The sequence below is a fragment of the Coregonus lavaretus genome (assembly GCF_964263955.1).
Source record: "Coregonus lavaretus genome assembly, chromosome: 1".
Classification (NCBI taxonomy): Eukaryota; Metazoa; Chordata; class Actinopteri; order Salmoniformes; family Salmonidae; genus Coregonus; species Coregonus lavaretus.
The window spans coordinates 12,989,661-13,013,958 of record NC_139988.1 but is presented as its reverse complement, the minus strand read 5'-3'; positions in this window follow the sequence as shown (position 1 = coordinate 13,013,958).

Sequence of the window (24,298 nt, the reverse complement as noted above, 5' to 3'; positions counted from 1 at the left end):
AGCCATCAGACTGATGGATATTTGAACTGGACTGACAGTTTACAGTTTAGTCATTTAGCAGACACTCTTATCCAGAGCGACTTACAGTTAGTGCATACATTATTTTTTACTTTTTTTATACTGGCCCCCCTCTGGGAATCAAACCCACAACCCTGGCGTTGCAAACGCCATGCTCTACCAACTGAGCTATATCCCTGCTGGCCATTCCCTCCCCTACCCTGGACGACGCTGGGCCAATTGTGCGACGCCCCATGGGTCTCCCGGACGCGGCCGGCTACAACAGAGTCTGGATGAGTCTCCGCACCTTAGCACACATGCACTCTTAGCCCCACATCAGATAAACGTGTAAATCTTGAACTATAAATTGTGCCTTCCTGTACTGATGCTAACATGTATATTCTATTCTACTGAGCCATTTACTTCATGTTCGTATTCTTATCTTTTATTATTTCTTATTGTTGTTGCATTGTCCAGAAGGAACCTGCAAGTAAGTGTGGTGAGTGATTTAGAAGGAGTCAGGCGCAGTAGGGTAAATCACAGAATAAAAGGTTTATTCCGAAAACACAGCGGTACGCAGCAATGCGTCAAGCACTCCAGTGCGTAAATCAGGAGCACTGGAAAACAACAAGGCACACGGCTGAAATATCTCGGCGATACAAAATACAAAGAGCTCCACCGAGCTAATCTAACCTCCACAATAAACAATCACACACAAAGACAAGGGGGCAGAGGGAACACTTATACAGGTACTGATGAGGGGATATGAACCAGGTGTGTGTAAGAAACAAGACAAAACCAATGGAATGATGAGATGAGGAGCGGCAGTGGCTAGAAGGCCGGTGACGACAAACGCCGAAGCCTGCCCGAACAAGGATAGGAGGCAGCTTCGGAGTAAGTCGTGACAGTAAGCATTTAGTTGGAGAGTGTATACCATGTGTATCCTGTTCATACGACTAACACAACTTGAAACTTGAAACTTGTGATGTGTGTATTAAAATTACATGAATAAAATATTTCAGTTGAGTTGTGTTTATATAATAAAAGCGAGGTGACTGATAGCATCAATAAGCTGCCCCTTACTTAGAGCTCTATGTGCTTATTCCCAGCTGGAAAATAATACAAGTGAACTCAAACAATGCTTTCTGCAATATGTACCTCCTGCATAATATGCATTTATAATGAAGATTTACCTAGACCCACTTTCCACTGTGATCAGTGAACCAACCCCACATGGAGAAGGTAGAGATATGGAAGGGAATGAAGATAATGTTTATATGAGTCACAATGAATTCTCTGCCGTCCTCTGAGACATCTACTCTCAGATAGAAAAAAACAACTGCCCAATGTACTTGGTATGGTAATTTCACAGTATTTTCCACAGAACGCGTTCTCTTTCACTCTTGCTCTCTCTCTCTTGCTCTCTCCCCCTCTCTCTCTCTCTCTCTCTCTCTCTCTGAAATTCAAATTCAAGCTGCTTTATTGGCATGAAAAACATTGCGTCAATATTGCCAAAGCAACAATGTATACAATTGTTGAAACAGTGCCTGACTAAGTAATAAAATAATAAAGAATAATAATATAAAATGGTAGTAAATAATAATACAAATTAAAAAATGATAACAGTCAATAGTAGAAATATAATAAATATAAAAGGTTAAACATGGAAAATGAAACAATAACTAACTTATAACTAATGAACTGTCATCCTCACCATTATCACTACCACCACCATCATTAAACTGCTATCATTACCATCACCCCTACTACCCATACCATTACTATTTGTAATAATAATAATAATAATAATAATAATAATAATAATAATAATAATAATAATAACAATAATAATAATAATAATAATAATAAGTAAGTTACTGCTTACTATGCAGATGTTATTATCAAATCAAAATCAAATCAAATGTTATTTGTCACATACGCCGAATACAACAGGTATAGACCTCACAGTGAAATGCTTACAAGCCCTTAACCAACAATGCAGTTTTAAGAAAAATTAAGTGTTAAGAAAGTATTTACTAAATAAACTGAAATAAACAAGAAATGAAAAGATTTAAAAATAAATAAATAAGAAAATAGAAAAATAACAAATAATTAAACAGCAACAATAAAATAACAGTAGCGAGGCTATATACAGGGGGTACCGGTACAGAGTCAATGTGCGGGGGCACAGGTTAGTCAAGGTAATTGAGGTAATATGTACATGTAAGTAGAGTTAAAGTAACTATGCATAGATAATTAACAGAGAGTAGCAGCAGCATAAAAATGTGTGGGGTGGGGGGATCAATGCAAATAATCCGGGTAGCCATTTGGTTAGCTCTTCAGAAGTCTTATTGCTTGGGGGAAGAAGCTGTTAAGAAGCCTTTTGGACCTAGACTTGGTGCTCCAGTACCGCTTGCCATGCGGTAGCAGAGAGAACAGTCTATGACTACGGTATGAAAAAATAAAATAATGTATGCACTCTGGATAAGAGCGTCTGCTAAATGACTAACATTTTTAATATAAGGTGGCTGGAGTCTTTGGCAATTTTTAGGGCCTTCCTATGACACCGCCTAGTATAAATAGATGTACTGGGCCATACGCACTACCCTCTGTAGTGCCTTGCAGTCAAAGGCCGAGCAGTTGCCATACCAGGCGGTGATGCAACCAGTCAGGATGCTCTCGATGGTGCAGCTGTATAACTTTTTGAGGATCTGAGGACCCATGCCACATTCTTTCAGTCTCCTGAGGGGGAATAGGCATTGTCGTGCCCTCTTCACAACTGTCTTGGTGTGTTTGGACCATGACAGTTCGTTGGTGATGTGGAGACCAATGAACTTGAAGCGCTCAACCTGCTCCACTACAGCCTCGTCGATGATAATGGGGGAGTGCTCGGCCCTCCTTTTCCTGTAGTCCACGATCATCTCCTTTGTCTTGATCACGTTGAGGGAGAGGTTGTTATCCTGGCACCACACTGCCAGGTCTCTGACCTCCTCCCTATAGGCTGTCTCATCATTGTCGGTGATCAGACCTACCACTGTTGTGTCATTGGCAAACTTAATGATGGTGTTGGAGTCGGGCTTGGCAATGGAGTCATGGGTGAACAGGGAGTACAGAAGGGGACTGAGCATGCACCCCTGAGGGGCACCTGTGTTGAGGATCAGCGTGGCAGATGTGTTGTTATCTACCCTTACCACCTGGGGGCGGCCCGTCAGGAAGTCCAGGATTCAGTTGCAGAGGGAGGTGTTTAGTCCCAGGGTCCTTAGCTTAGTGATGAGCTTTGAGGGCACTATGGTGTTGAACGCTGAGCTGTAGTCAATGAATAGCATTCTTACATAGGTGTTCCTTTTGTCCAGGTGGGAAAGGGCAGTGTGGAGTGCAATAGAGATTGCGTCATATGTGGATAATAATAATAATATAATATGCCATTTAGCAGACGCTTTTATCCAAAGCGACTTACAGTCATCTGTTGGGGCGGTATGCAAATTGGAGTGGGTCTAGGGTTTCTGATGTGAGCCATGACCAGCCTTTCAAAGCACTTCATGGCTACAGACGTGAGTGCTACAGGTCGGTAGTCATTTAGGCAGGTTACCTTAGTGTTCTTGGGCACAGGGACTATGGTGGTCTGCTTGAAACATGTTGATATTACAGACTCGGTCAGGGACAGGTTGAAAATGTCAGTGAAGACACTTGCCAGTTGGTCAGCGCATGCTTGAAGTACACGTCCTGGTAATCCGTCTGGCATTGTGAATGTTGACCTGTTAAAACATTCACATTATTATTATTATTATTATTATTATTATTATTATTATTATTATTATATTATTCAGTGTCCCTCAGGCTATTGCAGGCAAATACATATTTGGCTGCAAGAGGATTCATTGCTCCTTCGCCCATGAGTATTTTTTGTTTTTCCTCTGGGTTTAATAAGTTAAAATGTTTAATAAATGAATTAATTTCTGTGAATAATGAATAATCGACAGGTGAGGAATATTTATCACAGTTAAGGAGAAAGTGCATCTCTGTTTCTACCACCCCTGTCGTGCAGTGACCACATACACGCTCCTCTTTGGGTAGCCATGTCTTTTTATGTCTGCCGGTTTCTATTGCCAATTGGTGGTCCCTCAGCCTGTACTCTCTCTCTCTCTCTCTCTCTCTCTCTCTCTCTCTCTCTCTCTCTCTCTCTCTCTCTCTGTGTGAGTGTGTATGTGTGTTTGTGTGTGTGTGTCTGCATTTGCGTCTGTGTAGATGTGTGAGTAGAGGGTACCAGTAAATTTGCTGCCTTCTCGGACCAGCAGCCAAGTGGTCACCCCGCCACAGAGCTGACAGCTCCATAGATTAAACCCTTGGTGGGAGGCTGTAATATTCCCTCCCTGTTACCCAACTACACAGTCTGGCCAATACAAAACAATGCAGATGCTACCCTCCTGGATAGAATTGCTGGATAACTGTCTTGAGAATAGTGAAGTGTGTGTGTTGTGTGTGCGCGTGTGTGTGTAAACAACGTGCCAGCTTTGCAAATGACTCCTCAAGGCACAGAGCCAGAGGCCACTTTGTCACTCTCTCTCTCTCCATCTGTTCTGTCACTCTCTCTCTCCCTCTGTTCTGTCACTCTCTCTCTCCATCTGTTCTGTCACTCTCTCTCTCCCTCTGTTCTGTCACTCTCTCTCTCCCTCTGTTCTGTCACTCTCTCTCTCCCTCTGTTCTGTCACTCTCTCTCTCCCTCTGTTCTGTCACTCTCTCTCTCCATCTGTTCTGTCACTCTCTCTCTCCCTCTGTTCTGTCACTCTCTCTCTCCATCTGTTCTGTCACTCTCTCTCTCCCTCTGTTCTGTCACTCTCTCTCTCCATCTGTTCTGTCACTCTCTCTCTCCCTCTGTTCTGTCACTCTCTCTCTCCATCTGTTGTCACTCTCTCTCTCCCTCTGTTCTGTCACTCTCTCTCTATCTCTGCTTTTTTCTTTCACTGCTGGAGGTGGAAGATTGAATTGTAATACTACTGCTTCAGCCAAACATGACTGACAGAATATTCTTAGGAAGAAGCAGAGGTTTATTAAGACAGGCATCACCCTATTGTGATAGGTCTTCACAAGTGTGGAAATAATGTGGTCCTTTTCTGTTTTATATGCCATTTTAACAGACACTCTTATCCAAAGTGACATACAGTCATACATTCACGTTTTAATGAGAGGGAGTAGAGTAGTCTATCTATCTGGAAATTAACCAATTTGTTCCCAGACATGCCACTATGCACATCTTATGCCATTAGTAAACCTAACATTATGAAGCCATATTCTAAAGTATATAAAAAATATTGAAAAGTATGTAAAAAACGTTGTATTATTCTAAGTCACAATTGTGGCCAATGGTAACATACAGTGCTCTGCCTATAATACAATTAACAGAGCGCTATTCCTCAGCCCCAATATCTACAGCGCATTGGGAAAGTATTCAGACCCATTGACTTTTTCCACATTTTGTTAAGTTACAACCTTATTCTAAAATGGATTACATTATTTGTTTTCCTCATAAATCTACACTCAATACCCCATAATGACAAAGCCAAAACAGGTTTTTAGAAATTTTAGCAAATTGAACAAGTATTCAGAACCTTTGCTATGAGACTCGAAATTGAGCTCAGGTGCATCCTGTTTCTTTATTTTTACTATTTTCTACATTGTATAATAATAGTGAAGACATCAAAACGATGAAATAACACATATGGAATCATGTAGTAACCAGAAAAGTGTTAAACAAATCAAAATATATAATTTATATTTGAGATTCTTCAAATAGACACCCTTTGCCTTGATGACAGCTTTGCACATCTTGGCATTCTCTCAACCAGCTTCATCTGGAATGCTTTTCCAACAGTCTTGAAGGAGTTTCCACATATGCTGAGCATTTGTTGGCTGCTTTTCCTTCACTTTGCCGTCCGACTCATCCCAAACCATCTCAATTTGGTTGAGGTTGTGGGATTGTGGAGGCCAGGTAATCTGATGCAGTACTCCATCACTCTCCTTCTTGGTGAAATAGCCCGTACGCAGCCTGGAGGTGTGTTGGGTCATTGTCCTGTTGAAAAACAAATGATAGTCCCACTAAGCCTAAACCAGATTTAAGCCTAAACCAAATTTTACAATAAAGCTGTAATGTAATAAAATGTGGAAAAAGTCAAGGGGTCTGAATACTTTCCGAATGCACTCTGTATACCTCAGCCTACTTACCAACACACCTAAACCCAATTACCTAACACCCACATGCCAATACCCTAATATTGATACAATGATATCATAGCTCTACATGCCCTATTTGTTACTCATAGACACCAGTTCCTTTGCCAATGCAACTCATCCCTGTTACTTGCCTATGTCAGCCCTGTTACCCACTTTCCTTAGGCCTGTATTCCCCAAGTCACCAACAGCTGCACACCCAACCCTGTTATTTGCATATCTTATAAAAGTTGGGTTGAGGGACTTGAATGACAGCTAAGGACACCAGACTCACTTGGGTTGTAAGGATGCCATTCTCTACCGTCAGTTGCCCTCTCTTCTCCCCATACACACACTCAACAGGGCGACCCGGTCACCTCCCCTCGGCAGTCCCCTTGGGTCTCGCTGCCGTGAGAGGGGAGGGTCTATTATCCTTCAGGAGAGCCATGTACGTATGTGTGTGTGTACATGTATGTATGTGTGTGTGTGTGTGTGTGTGTAAAACAACGTGCCAGCTTTGCAAATGACACCACAAGGCACAGAGCCGGTGGCCACTGTCACTCTCTCTCTCTCTCTCTCTCTCTCTCTCTCTCTCTCTCTCTCTCTCTCTCTCTCTCTCTCTCTCTCTCTCTCTCTCTCTCTCTCTCTCTCTCTCTCTCTCTCTCTCTCTCTCTCTCTCTCTCTCTCTCTCTCTCTCTCTCTCTCTCTCAATTCAATTCAATATCAATTTAAGGGCTTTATTGGCATGGGAAACGTATGTTAACATTGCCAAAGCAAGTGAAGTAGATAGTAAACAAAAGTGAAATAAACAATAAATATTAACAGTAAACATTACACTCAGAAGTTCCAAAAGAATAAAGACATTTCAAATGTCATATTATGTATATATACAGTGTTGTAACAATGTGCAAATAGTCAAATTACAAATGGCAAAATAAATAAACATAAATATGGGTTGTATTTACAATGGTGTTTGTTCTTCACTGGTTGCCCTATTCTTGTGGCAACAGGTCACAAATCTTGCAGCTGTGATGGCACACTGTGGTTTTTCACCCAGTAGATAAGGGAGTTGATCAAAATTGGGTTTGTTTTCGAATACTTTGTGGATCGCTGTAATCTGAGGGAAATATGTGTCTCTAATATGGTCATACATTTGGCAGGAGGTTAGGAAGTGCAGCTCAGTTTCCACCTAATTTTGTGGGCAGTGTGCACATAGCCTGTCTTCTCTTGAGAGCCAGGTCTGCCTACGGCGGCCTTTCTCAATAGCAAGGCTATGCTCACTGAGTCTGTACATAGTCAAATCTTTCCTTAAGTTTGGGTCAGTCACAGTGGTCAGGTATTCTGCCATTGTGTACTCTCTGTTTAGGGCCAAATAGCATTCTAGTTTGCTCTGTTTTTTTGTTTGTTCTTTCCAATGTGTCAAGTAATTCTCTTTTTGTTTTCTCATGATTTGGTTGGGTCTAATTGTGTTGTTGTTGTTGTTGTTGTTGTTGTTGTTCTTGTCCTGGGGCTCTGTGGGGTCTGTTTGTGGTTGTGAACAGAGCCCCAGGACCAGCTTACTTAGGGGACTCTTCTCCAAGTTCATCTCTCTGTAGGTGATGGCTTTGTTATGGAAGGTTTGGGAATTGCTTCCTTTTAAGTGGTTATAGAATTTAACAGCACTTTTCTGGATTTTGATAATTAGCGGGTATTGGCCTAATTCTGCTCTGCATGCAATATTTGGTGTTTTACGTTGTACACAGAGGATGTTTTTGCAGAATTCTGCATGCAGAGTCTCAATTTGGTGTTTGTCCCATTTTGTGAATTCTTGGTTGGTGAGCGGACCCCAGACCTCACAACCATAAAGGGCAATGGGTTCTATAATGATTCAAGTATTTTTAGCCAGATCCTAATTGGTATGTCAAATTTTATGTTCCTTTTGATGGCATATAAGGCCCTTCTTACCTTGTCTCTCAGATCGTTCACAGCTTTGTGGAAGTTACCTGTGACACTGATGTTTAGGCCGAGGTATGTATAGTTTTTGGTGTGCTCTAGGGCAATGGTGTCTAGATGGAAGTTGTATTTGTGGACCTGGCAACTGGACCGTTTTTGCAACACCATTATTTTTGTCTTACTAAGATTTACTGTCAGGGCCCAGGTCTGACAGAATCTGTGCAGAATATCTAGGTGCTGCTGTAGGCCCTCCTTGGTTGGTGACAGAAGCACGAGATCATCAGCAAACAGTAGACATTTGACTTCAGATTCTAGTAGGGTGAGGCCGGGTGCGCAGACTGTTCTAGTGCCCTCGCCAATTCGTTGATATATATATATTTTGAAGAGGGTGGGGCTTAAACTGCATCCCTGTCTCACCCCACGGCCCTGTGGAAAGAAATGTGTGTGTTTTTTGCCAATTTTAACCGCACACTTGTTGTTTGTGTACATGGATTTTATAATGTCGTATGTTTTTCCCCCAATCCCACTTCCATCATTTTGTATAGCAGACCCTCATGCCAAATTGAGTCAAAAGCTTTTTTGAAATCAACAAAGCATGAGAAGACTTTGCCTTTGTTTTGGTTTGTTTGTTTGTCAATTAGGGTGTGCAGGGTGAATACGTGGTCTGTCGTACGGTAATTTGGTAAAAAGCCAATTTGACATTTGCTCAGTACATTGTTTTCACTGAGGAAATGAACTAGTCTGCTGTTAATGATAATGCAAATGATTTTCCCAAGGTTGCTGTTGACGCATATCCCACGGTAGTTATTGGGGTCAAATTTGTCTCCACTTTTGTGGATTGGGGTGATCAGTCCTTGGTTCCAAATATTGGGGAAGATGCCAGAGCTAAGGATGATGTTAAAGAGTTTAAGTATAGCTAATTGAAATTTGTTGTCTGTATATTTTATAATTTCATTGAGGATACCATCAACACCACAGGCCTTTTTGGGTTGGAGGGTTTGTATTTTGTCCTGTAGTTCATTCAATGTAATTCGAGAATCCATGGGTTCTGGTAGTCTTTAATAGTTGATTCTAAGATTTGCATTTGATCATGTATATTTTTTTGCTGTTTGTTCTCTGTTATAGGGCCAAAAAGATTGGAGAAGTGGTCTACCCAAACATCTCCGTTTTGGATCGATAGCTCTACATGTTGTTGTTTGTTTAGTTTTTTCCAATTTTCCCAGAAGTGGTTAGAGTCTATGGATTCTTCAATTACATTGAGCTGATTTCTGACATGCTGTTCCTTCTTTTTCCCTAGTGTATTTCTGTATTGTTTTAGTGATTCACCATAGTGAAGGCGTAGGCTCAGGTTTTCTGGGTCTCTATGTTTTTGGTTGGATAGGTTTCTCAATTTCTTTCTTAGGTTTTTGCATTCTTCATCAAACCATTTATCACTGTTGTTACTTTTCTTCGGTTTTATGTTAGAGATTTTTTGATTTGATAGGGAAGCTGAGAGGTCAAATATACTGTTTAGGTTTTCTACTGCCAAGTTTACACCTTCACTATTACAGTGGAACGTTTTGTCCAGGAAGTTGTCTAGAATGGATTGAATTTGTTGTTGCCTAATTGTTTTTTGGTAGGTTTCAACACTACTTTCCTTCCATCTATAGCATTTCTTAATATTATTCAGTTCCTTTGGATTTGATGCCTCATGATTGAGTATTGCTCTGTTCAAGTAGACTATGATTTTGCTGTGGTCTGATAGGGGTGTCAGTAGGCTGACTTTGAACGCTCTGAGAGACTCTGGGTTGAGGTCAGTGATAAAGTAGTCTACAGTACTACTGCCAAGAGATGAGCTATAGGTGTACCTACCATAGGAGTCCCCTCTAAGCCTACCATTGACTATGTACATACCCAGTGTGCAACAGAGCTGCAGGAGTCGTGACCCGTTTTTGTTGGTTATGTTGTCGTAGTTGTGCCTAGGGGGGCATATGGGGGAGGGAATGCTGTCACCTCCAGGTAGGTGTTTGTCCCCCTGTGTGCTGAGGGTGTCAGGTTCTTGTCCAGTTCTGGCATTTAGGTCGCCACAGACTAGTACATGTCCCTGAAGGCTTTGTGTTCCATAAAGTGTCTAATGTTGTTGGTTGTGTGGTTTGGCCTCAGGCCAGTAATTGTGAGCAGAGCCTGCTGAGCATCTGGTACATGCCATTGGCTTGGGCTAGTGTAAGAGTGGGTGTTGGTCCTGTTTGCCTGCTCACGGCCTGGGCGTATGTGTGACTTTCATGTTGAGGCCCTCTTTGTGGGAGTGGGGGGCTTGGGGTGGGTAGGAGGGGCATAGGTCTGATCTGAGGGGGCCTAAATGGGGTGTGGGCATGGTTGACTTGGCATGGTTGACTTGTCTGTTGATCTGTTGCTCCTGTGTGAGGTGTTGGGTCTGCGGTTGAGGGCAATATAATTTAGGGTCCGGGCGAAGGTTGGCACTGCTGCCTTGTATAGGTGGACCTGGTCATATAGGCTGTTCACGTCCAGGGTGGAGTGGTGGGCCAGGTAGACATTTGGTATTGATGCACAGTCACAGGAAATACTTGCGTTTACCCGCTGTATGGTAGCAGGGTGGAAGTATTTTCGTGGTAACAGGGTTGAGATAACCACTTGTGCGTTCGGGAAAGTAGAATAAGCTTTTTCTATCACTCCCTTGAGTGCTGTGGCCACCCTTTCCTGCTGTGTTCTCAAGTCGTTTGTGCCTGTGTGTATTATTATGTGGCTGGGTGATCCTAGTCGGTCCTCAGACAGAAGGTCTAGGCCGCGCTGGGTGTTTGGACACCAGAGTTTAGACACTGTGTGTTTTGGAAAAAGTTTATTTTCTTGTATGTATTTCCCGTTTGAGTCCATAAGGAGTACAATCTGTGGCTTGTGTATGTCCTCAGTGGGTGTGTGTGGGGGGGGGGGGGTCGTCATGAGGGCTATCAGGGTGTCTGACAGGAAGGTTCCTCAGAGGGGTTGGGGTCCCCAGGGCTTGGCCAGGATCTGAGGTGGGCTGTTCTGCTGGCTTCTCTGCGGGGGTGGCCAGCTCTCTAATGGGTTGTTCTATGTCACCCGTCATCGTTCTCACCTTCTCCTCCAGCACTTTGATCCTCTCCTCTAGTGCTCTGTTCTTCTCCTGCTCCTGCTCTTTCTCCTGTTGATGTTGTCTCACCACAGTCCAGAGTGCAAACATGTCTCTCTCTACCTCCAGCTCTCCAGGTCTAGTTAAGGGGGTGTTGTTGTGCTGGAATGAGTTGTACAAGGCCATTAATCAACAGGAAAACGCTCATCCAGATGCAGCGCTCCTAGTAGCCGGGGACTTTAATGCAGGGAAACTTAAATCCGTTCTACCTCATTTCTACCAGCATGTTAAATGTGCAACCAGAGGGGAAAAAACTCTAGACCACCTTTACTCCACACACAGAGACGCATACAAAGCTCTCCCTCGCCCTCTATTTGGCAAATCTGACCATAACTCTATCCTCCTGATTCCTGCTTATAAGCAAAAACTGAAGCAGGAAGCACCAGTGATTCGGCTAATAAAAAAGTGGTCAGATGACGCAGATGCTAAGCTACAGGACTGTTTTGCTAGCACAGACTGGAACATGTTCCGGGATTCTTCAGACAGCATTGAGGAGTACACCACATCAGTCACTGGCTTCATCAATAAGTGCATCGATGATGTCGTCCCCACAGTGACCGTACGTACATACCCCAACCAGAAGCCATGGATTACAGGAAACATCCGCACTGAGCTAAAGGGTAGAGCTGCCGCTTTCAAGGAACGGGACTCTAACCCGGACGCTTATAAGAAATCCCGCTATGACCTCCGACGAACCATCAAAGAGGCAAAGAGTCAATACAGGTCTAAGATTGAATCATACTACACTGGCTCTGACGCTCGTCGGATGTGGCAGGGCTTGAAAACTATTACAGACTACAAAGGGAAGCACAGCCGCGAGCTGCCCAGTGACACAAGCCTACCAGACGAGCTAAACCACTTCTATGCTGGCTTCGAGGCAAGCAACACTGAAGCATGCATGAGAGCACCAGCTGTTCCGGACGACTATGTGATCACGCTCTCCTTAGCCGATGTGAGTAAGACTTTTAAGCAGGTCAACATTCACAAGGCCGCAGGGCCAGACGGATTACCAGGACGTGTACTCCGAGCATGTGCTGACCAACTGGCAAGTGTCTTCACTGACATTTTCAACATGTCCCTGACTGAGTCTGTAATACCAACATGTTTCAAGCAGACCACCATAGTCCCCGTGCCCAAGAACTCTAAGATAACCTGCCTAAATGACTACCGACCCGTAGCACTGACGTCTGTAGCCATGAAGTGCTTTGAAAGACTGGTCATGGCTCACATCAACAGCATAATCCCAGAAACCCTAGACCCACTCCAATTTGCATACCGCCCCAACAGATCCACAGATGATGCAATCTCTATCGCACTCCACACTGCCCTTTCCCACCTGGACAAGAGGAACACCTACGTGAGAATGCTATTCATTGACTACAGCTCAGCATTCAACACCATAGTGCCCTCTAAGCTCATCACTAAGCTAAGGATCCTGGGACTAAACACCTCCCTCTGCAACTGGATCCTGGACTTCCTGACGGGCCGCCCCCAGGTGGTAAGGGTAGGTAACAACACATCTGCCACACTGATCCTCAACACGGGGGCCCCTCAGGGGTGCGTGCTCAGTCCCCTCCTGTACTCTCTGTTCACCCATGACTGCATGGCCAGGCACGACTCCAACACCATCATTAAGTTTGCCGACGACACAACAGTGGTAGGCCTGATCACCGACAACGATGAGACAGCCTATAGGGAGGAGGTCAGAGATCTGGCCGTGTGGTGCCAGGACAACAACCTCTCCCTCAACGTGACCAAGACAAAGGAGATGATTGTGGACTACAGGAAAAAAAAGAGGACTGAGCACGCCCCCATTCTCATCGACGGGGCTGTAGTGGAACAGGTTGAGAGCTTCAAGTTCCTTGGTGTCCACATCACCAACGAACTATCATGGTCCAAACACACCAAGACAGTTGTGAAGAGGGCACGACAAAGCCTATTCCCCCTCAGGAGACTAAAAAGATTTGGCATGGGTCCTCAGATCCTCAAAAAATTCTACAGCTGCACCATCGAGAGCATCCTGACTGGTTGCATCACCGCCTGGTATGGCAACTGCTTGGCCTCTGACCGCAAGGCACTACAGAGGGTAGTGCGTACGGCCCAGTACATCACTGGGGCAAAGCTCCCTGCTATCCAGGACCTCTATACCAGGCGGTGTCAGAGGAAGGCCCTCAAAATTGTCAAAGACTCCAGCCACCCTAGTCATAGACTGTTCTCTCTGCTACCGCACGGCAAGCGGTACCGGAGTGCCAAGTCTAGGTCCAAAAGACTTCTCAACAGCTTCTACCCCCAAGCCATAAGACTCCTGAACAGCTAATCATGGCTACCCGGACTATTTGCACTGCCCCCCCACCCCATCCTTTTTACGCTGCTGCTACTCTGTTAAGTATTTATGCATAGTCACTTTAACTCTACCCACATGTACATATTACCTCAACTACCTCAACTAGCCGGTGCCCCCGCACATTGACTATGCAACGGTACCCCCCTGTATATATAGCCTCCCTACTGTCACTTTATTTTACTGTATATATAGCCTCCCTACTGTCACTTTATTTTACTTCTGCTCTTTTTTTCTCAACACTTTTTTGTTGTTGTTTTATTCTTACTTTTTTGTTTAAAATAAATGCACTGTTGGTTAAGGGCTGTAAGTAAGCATTTCACTGTAATGTCTGCACCTGTTGTATTCGGCGCATGTGACCAATAAAATGTGATTTGATTTGATTTGATTTGGACTGTTGTCTGGGTCTGTGCTGACTGGAGTGTGTTCACCTGCTGTTCCAGCTCCACCTGCCTTACCTCCAGCTGGGTGAATTTATCCTTCATTTCAATGAGGGAGTAGTACTCTGTGCTGGGAAGTTGACTTTCTGCTTGGGGTTGCTCTGTGGGGTTATTTAATGAAGAGGTCTGGTCTGACCCGCTCGGGGTGGTGGTATCTTTCTCAAGGGAGAGCTTCTCCTGCTGAGCTATTTCTTTGATTAGGTGGAAGTCCAGCTGGAACTGTTTTGTGCTGCCTTGAACCAAAATGGTTCCAGATTTATAGAGATTAATATTAGACGACTCAGGGTCCTCGTTGTCCAGTATCCTGAGTTCCCACCCATCGCTAACCCCCCCCCCCCCTTAACAGAAGGGTAGTGTGCTAGTATAGCACTGTGCCATGCCAGAGGATGGTCTGTGTGGAAGATAAGGTTGCTTATGTTCCCATTTTTATAAAAATCAGCAAAAAGTGTCTCCTGATACCCCAAAATAAGTTTAATTTTGTACTCTTTTCGTGTCTTGTCGTTTTTTACATTCAGAGGGTACTGTATTTTAATGACCTCTGAACAGCGGGGGGCGGGGGGTGCTTCTAAGGCCTCTCCATTTCGTTGGGGTAGACTGTATCATTGTAATGTATTTTTCTTCTTGGTTTTCGAAATAAATAAATAGCTTCATACTAAACATTATGGTGGTTGTCCTCTGTAGCTCAATTGGTAGAGCATGGCGCTTGTAACGCCAGGGTAGTGGGTTCGATCCCCGGGACCACCCATACGTAAAAATGTGTGCACACATGACTGTAAGTGGCTTTGGATAAAAGCGTCTGCTAAATGGCATATTATTTTTATTATTTTACTCACTCAGTTCCAGGTTGGATGGTGTTTTCAGGTTTCTGTTTGTTTGCCAGAGCATTTGCTGTATAGTTTGGGAATAGTAATCCTTGGTAGTAGAAAGCCTTCCAGGTAATTCTGTCCAAAATCGGGTTGTAGGTTTGGAGTTTTGGTTTGGAATGAAGGTTATGTTGTGGAGGGTAGCATCCTGTATATGTCCCTGCCAAAAAATCATATTTTATCTAACTCTAAATCTATATTATTTTGTTAAAAATGCAGGAGCAATGTCTTTGAGCTCTCTCTCTCTCTCTCTCTCTCTCTCTCTCTCTCTCTCTCTCTCTCTCTCTCTCTCTCTCTCTCTCTCTCTCTCTCTGTGTTCTCTCTGTTCTCTCTGTTCTCTCTGTTCTCTCTCTCTCTCTCTCTCTCTCTCTCTTTCTCTCTCTCTTTGCTACGGAGTGCGGTGGTGGTGGTGGTGGTGATGGTGGTGGTGGTGGTGATGGTGGTGGTTGTGGTTGTGGTTGTGGTTGTGGTTGTGGTGGTGATGGTAGTGGTGGTGGTGGTGGTGATGGTGATGGTGGTGGTGATGGTGATGGTGATGGTGATGGTGATGGTGATGATGGTAGTGGTGGTGGTGGTGGTGGTGATGGTGGTGGTGGCAGTAGCCGTGGTGGTGGTGGTGGTGATGGTAGTGGTGATGGTGGTGGTGGTGGTGGTGATGGTGGTGGTGGTGGTGGTGGTGGTTGTGGTGGTGGTGATGGTGGTGGTGGTGGTGATGGTGGTGGTGGTGGTGGTTGTGGTGATGATGGTGATGGTAGGGGTGGTGATGGTAGTGGCCGTGGTGGTAGTGGTGGTGGTTGTGATGGTGGTGGTGATGGTGGTGGTGATGGTGATGGTGATGGTGATGGTGATGGTGATGGTGATGGTGATGGTGATGGTGATGGTGGTGGTTGTAGTTGTGGTTGTGGTGTTGGTTATGATGGTGGTGGTGGTGGTGGTGGTGGTGATGGTGATAATGGTGTTGGTGGTGGTGGTGATGGTGGGGGGGATTGTGGTGGTGGTGGTGTTGATGGTGGTGGTGGTGGTGGTGGTGATGGTGATGGTGATGGTGATGGTGATGGTGATGGTGATGGTGATGGTGATGGTGGTGGTGGTGGAAGTGATGGTGTTGGTGGTGGTGGCGGTGGTGGTAGTGGAAGTGCTGCGTCGGGGAGGTCGTCGGGTAAGCTTGGCGTCGGGTAAACTTGGCTTTACACATAGCTTGGGCTTTGTCGAGTAAGGCTTAAACTATGTATTTAGATTGTAGTTAGGTATTGTAGGTAGTTATTGTGGGTTGTTGTATGTAATTATTGTAGGTTAGTATTGTATTCGGCTGTGCCCAGCGTAGCACGAAGCTAGCTAGCTAACCCACCACCGGGACTAGCTGGCGAGTAGCTATTAGCAACGGTATAGTTATCTCACGCCTGAGAGTGCCTGTAATTACGCCAGCTGGCTGCCTACAATAATTACATACAATAATTGCCTACCATTCAGCTGTTTCCTAACCTCATTGTCTGAACCGTTAACGTTAGGTAGCAAGTGGCTACTGTGATTGAAATATTAGCTAGCTTGTTGCTACCTGGATAGCTACTAGTAAACAATAGCTGGAACGACCGTGCGAACAGACGCGAACTGGCTGAGTCAATTCAGTGGCTAGCTTTGCACTTGGCTAGCTAACAGTAGCTGCTAGGGGTAAGTCATAACCTACATTTGTGTTTTGTTTTTTTACATATTGATAGCCTGAGTCGTTCAAGGAATTTGGGACATGGGTGACTAGTTAACGTTAGTTTGGCTCTCTCTGTGTGTTCGTGCCGTGAAAGGAGGGGTTCTTCTTTGTCTGAAAGTAATGGCTAGCTAGTTTGCTAACTATTCTAGCTAACTAACTGGCTGAATAAGTTGACGACGGACTCGCTCAAGCTGTCGGGACTAACCCACAACGTTAGACACGGACACGAACGATCTGCTTGCGTGTTGATACACTGGTGGTTTGTTGTGGCAGAGTATTGGTGCTAAACCGTGTTGCTTGAGTCCGGCATGCTAGCTGGCTGTGGCGTCATATGACTTGATGCCCGGACGATTTTTCACGGAATAATACTGCACCTAGTTAGCTAGCTGAATAAACTGAGTTAGTCTATTCCTAGAAACAATGAACCGTTGTAGTTTACAACAATTGTAGTTTCTGAGGTGGAAGTTGGGAGAGTTATATTTGGGAGTTGTGCTGAGGGAGGCCCCGCTCTCTCCTTTCCCAGATGTTTAGTTCATTTCATTCCGATCTCCTCTGCATTATTGTAGCCATTTGCTGCAGCCTGTCAACTATGCCTCTGCCTATCCCTGTTCTCTCCTCTCCGCACAGGCTACACAAACGCCTCACACCACGTGGCTGCTGCCTCTCTAACCTGGTGGTCCCTGCACACACCACCCACCTGGAGTTCCAGGTCTCAGGCAGCCTCTGGAACTGCCGTTCTGCTGCCAACAAGGCAGACTTCATCCCAGTCTATGCTACCCTCCAGTCCCTCGACTTCTTGGCGCTGACGGAAACATGGATTACCACTGAAAACACTACTACTCCTACTGCTCTCTCGTCGTCTGACCATGTGTTCTCGCATACCCCGAGAGCATCTGGTCAGCGGGGTGGTGGCACAGGAATCCTCATCTCTCCCAAGTGGACATTCTCAATTTTTCCCCTAACCCATCTGTCTATCTCCTCATTTGAATTCCATGATGTCACAGTCACTAGCCCATTTAAGCTTAATATCCTTGTCATCTATCGCCCTCAAGGTTCCCTTGGAGAGTTCATCAATAAGCTTGACGCCTTGATAAGTTCCTTTCCTGAGGATGGCTCACCCCTCACAGTTCTGGGGGATTTCAACCTCCCTACGTCTACATTTGACTCATTTCTCTCTGCCTCCTTCTTTCAACTCCTCTCCTCTTTTGACCTCACCCTCTCACCGTCCCCCCCTACTCACAAGGCAGGCAATACGCTTGACCTCATCTTTACTAGATGCTGTTCTTCTACTAATCTCACTGCAACTCCCCTCCATGCCTCCGACCACTACTTTGTATCCTTTTCTCTCTCGCTCTCCTCCAACACTACTCACTCTGCCCGTACACAGATGGTAATGTGCCGTCGCAACCTTCGCTCTCTCTCTCCCGCCACTCTCTCCTCTTCCATCCTATCATCTCTTCCCTCTGCTCAATCCTTCTCCCTCCAATCTCCTGATTCTGCCTCCTCAACCCTCCTCTCCTCCCTTTCTGCATCCTTTGACTCTCTATGTCCCCTATTCTCCTGGCCGGCTCGGTCCTCCCCTCCAGCTCCGTGGCTTGATGACTCATTGCGAGCTCACAGAACAGAGCTCCGGGCAGCTGAGCGGAAATGGAAGAAAACTAGACTCCCTGCGGACCTGGCATCTTTTCACTCCCTCCTCTCTACATTTTCTTCATCTGTTTCTGCTGCTAAGGCCACTTTCTACGACGCTAAATTCCAAGCATCTGCCTCTAGCCCTAGGAAGCTCTTTGCCACATTCTCCTCCCTGCTGAATCCCCCCCGTCCCCTCCCTCTCTGTGGATGACATCGTCAACCACTTTGAAAAGAAGGTTGACGACATCCAATCCTCGTTTGTTAAGTCAAATGACACTGCTGGTCCTGCTCACACTGCCCTACCCTATGCTTTGACTTCTTTCTCCCCTCTCTTTCCAGATAAAATCTTGCGACTTGTGACTGCAGGCCGCCCAACAACCTGCCCGCTTGACCCTATCCCCTCCTCTCTTCTCCAGACCATCTCCGGTGACCTTCTCCCCTACCTCACCTCGCTGATCAACTCATCCTTTACCGCTGGCTATGTCCCTCCCGTCTTCAAGAGAGCCAGAGTTGCACCCCTTCTCAAAAAACCAACACTCGATCCCTCTGATGTCAACAACCACAGACCAGTATCCCTTCTTTCTTTTCTCTCCAAAACTATTGAGCGTGCCGTCTTTAGCCAACTCTCTTGCTATCTCTCTCAGAATGACCTTCTTGATCCAAACCAAACCAGCTCTCCGCACTGCTAAAGCTAACTCTCTCTCCTCTGCTCTTGTCCTTCTAGACCGGTCTGCTGCCTTTGATACTGTGAACCATCAGATCCTCCTCTCCACCCTCTCCGAGCTGGGCATCTCCGGCGCGGCTCACTCTTGGATTGCGTCCTACCTGACCGGTCGCTCCTACCAAGTGGCGTGGCGAGAAGCTGTCTCCGCAACACGTGCTCTCACCACTGGTGTCCCCCAGGGCTCAGTTCTAGGCCCTCTCCTATTCTCGCTATACACCAAGTCACTTGGCTCTCTCATATCCTCACATGGCCTCTCCTATCATTGCTACGCTGACGACACACAACTAATCTTCTCCTTTCCCCCTTCTGATAACCAGGTGGTGAATCGCATCTCTGCATGTCTGGCAGACGTATCAGTATGGATGACGGATCACCACCTCAAGCTGAACCTTGGCAAGAAGGAGCTGCTCTTCCTCCCGGGGAAGGACTGCCTGTTCCATGATCTCGCCATCACGGTTGACAACTCCGTTGTGTCCTCCTCCCAGAGTGCGAAGAGCCTTGGCGTGACCCTGGACAACACCCTGTTGTTCTCCGCTAACATTAAGGCAGTGACCCGATCCTGTAGGTTCATGCTCTACAACATTCGGAGAGTACGACCCTGCCTTACACAGGAAGCGGCACAGGTCCTAATCCAGGCACTTGTCATCTCCCGTCTGGATTACTGCAACTCGCTGTTGGCTGGGCTCCCTGCCTGTGCCATTAAACCCCTACAACTCATCCAGAATGCCGCAGCCCGTCTGGTGTTCAACCTTCCCAAGTTCTCTCACGTCACCCCCCTCCTCCGCACACTCCACTGGCTTCTAGTTGAAGCTCGCATCTGTTACAAGACCATGGTGCTTGCCTATGGAGCTGTGAGGGGAACGGCACCTCCGTACCTTCAGGCTCTGATCAGTCCCTACACCCAAACGAGGGCATTGCGTTCATCCACCTCTGGCCTGCTGGCTCCCCTTCCTCAGCGGAAGCATAGTTCCCGCTCAGCCCAGTCAAAACTGTTCGCTGCTCTGGCACCCCAATGGTGGAACAAGCTCCCTCACGACGCCAGGACAGCGGAGTCACTCACCACCTTCCGGAGACATTTGAAACCCCACCTCTTTAAGGAATACCTGGGATAGGATGAAGTAATCCTTCTACCCCTCCCTTACCCCAACCCCCCCCCCCCCCCCAAAAAAAAAAAAAGGGTTATCCCACTGGCTATAAGGTGAATGCACCAATTTGTAAGTCGCTCTGGATAAGAGCGTCTGCTAAATGACGTAAATGTAAATGTAAATGTAAGTGATTGTGTTGGTGGTGGTGGTGGTGGTGATGGTGTTGGTAGTGATGGTGATGGCGGTGTTGGCGGATGGTGGTAGTGATGGTTGTGGTGGTTTTGGAGGTGGTGATGTTGATGGTGGTTGTTGTGGTTATGGTGGTGGTTATGGTGGTGGAGGTGGTGATGGAAGTGTTGGTGGTTGTGGTGATGATGATGGTAGTGGTAGTGTTGGTGGTGGTGGTGATGGTGATGGTGGTGGTGGTGGAAGTGATTGTGTTGGTGGTGGTGGTGAATGTGGTGAATGTGGTGGTAGTGATGGTGATGGCGGTGGTGGCGGTGATGGTTGGAGTGATGGTTGTGGTGGTGGTGGTGTTGGTGGTGGTGATGGTGGTGGTGGTGGTGATGGTAGTTGTGGTGCTTGTGGTTCTGGTAATGATGGCGGTAGTGGTAGTGGTGATGGCAGTGGCCATGGTGGTGGTGGTGGTGGTGGTGGCAGTGGCCGTGGTGGTGGTGGTGGTAGTGATGGTGGTGGTGATGGTGTTGATGTTGATGTTGGTTGTTGTGGTTATGGTGGTGATGTAGTTGTGGTGGTGGTGGTGATGATGGTGGTCGTGGAGGTGATGGTGATGGTGGTGGTGGTGGTTATGGTTGTGGTTGTGGTGTTGGTTGTGATGGTTGTGATGGTGATGGTGATGGTGACAGTGATGGTGATGATGGTGGTGGTGGTGGTGATGGTGGGGGTGATGGTGGTGGTGGTGGTGGTGATGATGATGTAGCCGGCCGCGACCGGGAGACCCATGGGGCGGCGCACAATTGGCCCAGCGTCGTCCAGGGGAGGGGAGGGAATGGCCGGCAGGGATGTAGCTCAGTTGATAGAGCATGGCGTTTGCAACTCCAGTGTTGTGGGTTCGATTCCCACAGGGGGTATGAAAAAAATAAAATAAAATAATAATAATAATAATAATGTATGCACTAACTAACTGTAAGTCGCTCTGGATAAGAGCGTCTGCTAAATGACTAAAATGTAAATGTAAATGTAAATGGTGGTGTTGGTGGTGCTGATGGTGATGGTGATGGTGATGGTGGTGGTGGTGGAAGTGATTGTGTTGGTGGTGGTGGTGAATATGGTGGTAGTGAGGGTGATGGTGGTGGTGGCGGTGATGGTGGGAGTGATGGTTGTGGTGGTGTTGGTGGTGGTGGTGGTGGTGATGGTGGTGCTTGTGGTTATGGTGGTGGTGGTGCTTGTGGTTATGGTTGTGGTTGTGGTGTTGGTTATGATGGTGGTGGTGGTGTTGGTGTTGGTGGTGGTGATGGTGATGGTGATGGTTGTGGTGTTGATGGTGTTGGTGGTGGTGGTGGTGGTGGTGGTGATGGTGATGGTGGTGGAAGTGATGGTGTTGGTGGCGGTGGCGATGGTGGTGGTAGTGATGGTGATGGTAGTGGTGGTGGTGGCGGTAATGGTGGTGGTGTTGGTGGTGGTGATGGTGGTGGTGGTGGTGGTGGTGGTGGTGATGGTGGTGGTGGTGGTGGCGGTAATGGTGGTGGTGTTGGTGGTGGTGATGGTGGTGGTGGTGATGTTGTGGTTCTGATGGTGGTGGTGGTGGTGGTGGTGGTGGTAGTAGTGGTGGTGGTAGTGGTGGTGGTGGCGGCCGTGGCGGTGATGGTTGTAGTGGTGATGGTGATGGTGGTGATGGTGGCGGTAATGGTGGTGGTGTTGGTGGTGGTGGTGGTGTTGGTGGTGGTGGTGGTGGTGATGGTGATGGTGGTGGTGGTGGTGGCGGTAATGGTGGTGGTGTTGGTGGTGGTGGCGGTAATGGTGGTGGTGTTGGTGGTGGTGATGGTGGTGGTGGTGATGTTGTTGTTCTGATGGTGGTGGTGGTGGTGGTGGTGGTAGTAGTGGTGGTGGTAGTGGTGGTGGTGGCGGCCGTGGCGGTGATGGTTGTAGTGGTGATGGTGATGGTGGTGGTGGTGGTGGTGGTGGTGGTGGTGGTGGTGGTGGTGGTGATGGTGATGGTGATGGTGATGGTTGTGGTGCTGAAGGTGGTGGTGGTAGAGTTGGTGGCTGTGGTGGTGGTAGTAGGGGTGGTTGCGGTAGTACTAAGGTTGTTTTTCTTCAGACTGGCAGGGTGAGAGCATGAGGTCTCATCAGACAGTGTAATGCTGTCACAAGATATGAGGAGGACATGCAGCCACTCAATTTCAGGCCGGGCAGATAGAGAGAGTTGGAGAGATTGAATATGCACAGCAGCTGGTGCGTGCAGGTCGTGGAAGGAGAATGTTTAACAGTTTTTTGGTTACTACATGATTCCATATGTGTTATTTCATAGTTTTGGTGTCTTCACTATCATTCTACAATGTAGAAATGAGTAAAAATAAAGAAAAACCCTTGAATGAGTAGGTGTCTCCAAACTTTTGACTGGTACTGTATATCAATGAATTGGCGAGGGCACTAGAACAGTCTGCAGCACCCGGCCTCACCTACTAGAAACAGAAGTCAAATGTCTACTGTTTGCTGATGATCTGGTGCTTCTGTCCCCAATCAAGGAGGGCCTACAGCAGCACCTAGATCTTCTGCACAGATTCTGTCAGACCTGGGCCCTGACAGTAAATCTCAGTAAGACAAAAATAATGGTGTTCCAAAAAAGGTCCAGTTGCCAGGACCACAAATACAAATTCCATCTAGACACCATTGCCCTAGAGCACACAAAAAACTATACATTCCTTGGCCTAAACATCAGCGCCACAGGTAACTTCCACAAAGCTGTGAACGATCTGAGAGACAAGGCAAGAAGGGCCTTATATGCCATCAAAAGGAACATAAAACTCCACATCCTAATTAGGATCTGGCTAAAAATACTTCAATCAGTTATAGAACCCATTGCCCTTTATGGTTGTGAGGTCTGGGGTCCGCTCACCAACCAAGAATTCACAAAATGGGACAAACAGCAAATTGAGACTGCGTGCAGAATTCTGCAAAAATATCCTCTGTGTACAACATAAAACACCAAATAATACATGCAGAGCAGAATTACGCCGATACCCACTAATGATCAAAATCCAGAAAAGAGCCATTAAATTCTACAACCACCTAAAAGTAAGCGATTCCCAAACATTCCATAACAAAGCCATCACCAAAGGGAGATTAACCTGGAGAAGAGTCCCCTAAGCAAGCTGGTCCTGGGGCTCTGTTCACAAACACAAACAAACCCCACAGAGCCTGTAGTGGAAATTATAATTAATAATGAGGAGAGACAGGGTCAATCACCCATCAGGATATTACTTCATTCAAAATGTATTAATAAGGTCATAAGCGAGGCTGGTCTGACCAACAGTCAAATATATTTCATAGCAAAGATAAACCGTCTTAGTATACATGACAAATAACAGATGTATGGAATGGGTCACAAAGTGAGACTTGATATATGAGAAAGGAGTATCCCCCAGCCAGATAGCATTTGCTATGAAGACTGTTCTTCTTGTACAGAAACCAGAGTTTGGCCCCCCAAAACAAGCCTCCTCTCATCATTATCCATACCCGAGCCATCTCTCTCTGGTACCTCATTACACAAACATCAACTCATTCTCAAGGTAGGCGCGTAAACAAGATGGCGTATTGAATAGAAATCGGTACAAAACACCTCAAGATAAAAACATAATATTCAAAATCAGTAAGTTAGACTAAATATTAGCATTTCATATATTCGCAGTTAATATAATTCAATCTGGATAATAACAGAAATAAGATCATAAGGCTAGAGAAATATATCGACAAATATTACTACAACAAGCAACACCCAAACATGACTGAAGACAAGCGTGGAGAGCCGATCCCCAAAAGAAAACGCGACTCATCGACAGATACAGATGATATATGCTTTTCACCACTAGGTATGGTAAGTGTGGAAAGCGACCTGTTGAAGTCGATAAATGACAAATTGGGCATATTAGAACTGGTCAGTAAAGACGTAAAAGAGTTGAAAGCGAGTCTTCAAATGAGTGACGAAAAAGCTTTGGTAATGGAGAAAGAAACCAAAGAAATAAAAGTGACAGTCTCTAAAATGGAAACGGA